The sequence below is a fragment of the Emydura macquarii genome, unplaced genomic scaffold (assembly GCF_026122565.2).
Source record: "Emydura macquarii macquarii isolate MOO-44397 ecotype Brisbane River unplaced genomic scaffold, CSIRO-AGI_Emac_v2 contig_3444, whole genome shotgun sequence".
NCBI lineage: Eukaryota > Metazoa > Chordata > Testudines > Chelidae > Emydura > Emydura macquarii.
In genome coordinates, this window is record NW_027133581.1 from 1,205 (window position 1) to 3,298 (window position 2,094).

At 45.6% G+C, this 2,094-nt stretch overlaps 1 pseudogene; it reads right to left on the bottom strand.

Moving 5' to 3' along the window:
• Positions 1 to 754: 754 nt before the first annotated feature.
• LOC137144287 (olfactory receptor 6N1-like) lies at positions 755 to 1,710 on the bottom strand (annotated as a pseudogene).
• Positions 1,711 to 2,094: the final 384 nt, after the last annotated feature.

Genomic DNA, 2,094 nt, shown 5'->3' on the forward strand with positions numbered 1-2,094 from the left:
CAGCATGAAAACCTGCTGCTCTGCTCTCCTCTAGTGGATTTCTTTTTCCCAATCTCAGCTCTTATGTCACCGAGTGGTCATTATTTAGTATAAGAGCCCATTTCTCACTCCTTAACACCTGCTACTCTCCGCAGGTTGTTTCATAGCATAGCACAGTGGTTCTCAACCAGGGGTATGTGTGTCTCTGGGGGTACGCAGAGGTCTTCCAGAGGGTACATCAACTCATCTAGATATTTGCTTAGTTCAGTGTTTCTCAACCATCATGAGACACGTTATTTGTGGGGTCACAAGTGCAGGGCCATCATTAGGGGATGGCAAGCAGGGCAATTGTCTGGGACCCTACACCACAGGGGCCCTGCAAATCTAAATTACATGCTTCAAACCCAGGTGGCGGGGCTCAGGTTTTACCTTAAGGAGGGCTTGGATTTCAGGTACACTGAAATGTAAGTACAATATTTATATTCCAGTTGATTTATTCTATAACTCTATGGTAACATGGAGAAAGTGAGCAATTATTCAGTAGGAATGGACTGTTAAAAATAGAGAAATGTATGTCTGAATTTGTAAGCAAGTAGTTGTAATTGAGATGAAACTTGGGAGAATGCAAGAAAAGTCAGCCTCCTGGAAGGGGCACAATAGTCTGGAAAGGTTGAGACCCGCTGGCGTAGAGGTCCTTTTCCCTTCAGTGCTCTGTCCTCAGCACTTCAATCACCAGGCAGCTTTGAAAACCTCACGTTAAGTTATTATCTCAGAGTCACTGAATGGTTTTGTGAAAGCCACATTTACGGATGGCTTTGCTGAAGGCTTTCTTGACCTCCCTGTTTCTCAGGCTGTAGATGAGGGGGTTTAGCAAGGGAGTCAGGACCGTAAAGCAAAGAGACAACACTTTGCTCAGCTCTCGCCATGAGTCATGTTTCGGTAGCAGGTGGAAAATCATTAAGGCTCCATAGAAAACTGTCACGACGATGAGGTGAGAGGAGCAGGTGGAAAAGGCTTTTGCCTCCCGGTGGTGGAAGGGATTCTAAGGATGGTGGTGATGATACACACGTAGGATGTCAGGGTTAGCAGGAATGGAGGCAGGGTGAATACAGAGGCTATGATGAAATCCAGCAATATGACCAGGTGTGTGTCACTGCAGGGGAGTTCCAACAGTGGGATGGGGTCACAGTAGAAATGGTCGATTTCATTCGGGCCACAGAATATTAACTGTGATATGAAGAAGACAAAGATGGCAATAGCCAGACAACCATTTACCCAGGACCCAGCAGCCAACTGGAGACAAAACCTGGTACTCATAAGAGTTGAATAGTGCAGGGGTTTACATATCGCTAAATACCGATCGTAAGACATCGCTGCTAGGAGATAGCATTCGGTAGCTGCCAGAAAACCAAAGAAGTACAGTTGTGTGAGGCAGCCACTGACTGAGATGGTTCTGTCCCCAGTCAGGAGACTGGCCAGCATCCGGGGCAGGATGGTGGAGGCATAACAGGTTTCCAAGCTAGAGAGGTTCCCCAGGAGGAAGTACATGGGGGTGTGAAGGTGCTGATCAGTCACAACAAGCACTACGATGAGGGTGTTTGTGGCCACGGTTGCGATGTAGATCACTAGGAACAGCAGGAAGAGAAGAATTTGTATGCCATGGACTTTCCCAAATCCAAGGAGGATGAATTCTATAACGGTCGTTTGATTTCTCCAATCTGTGTCTGCCATGGGCCGAGTCTGAGATCAATAAAACAAACTGTGCAATTGAATCAGAAGAACATAGAGTTAAAATTTAAATCTTTTGAATTATTTCCAAAGATATTGGTAAACTCCCCTTCCTCTCCCTACCCCAGACTGAGTGTTGACATAAGAGCAAGTTGCTAGGAGGCTCAACTCGAGAACAGATTATTTGTAACTATGCAGACCATTGTCTGCCAAGTCAGATCAATAACTACAGAAACAACAGTCCATTGCTCTGGCAGCTGAGTATTAAAAAGGCAGATCAGAGCATTTCTTTATCTGCTGTCATATCCCATCTGGTGACTTAGGAGCTTAACAATGATGTTAAATGCTGTATTTTGCTTCTGGCAGTGGCCAGAATCATGCCATGCC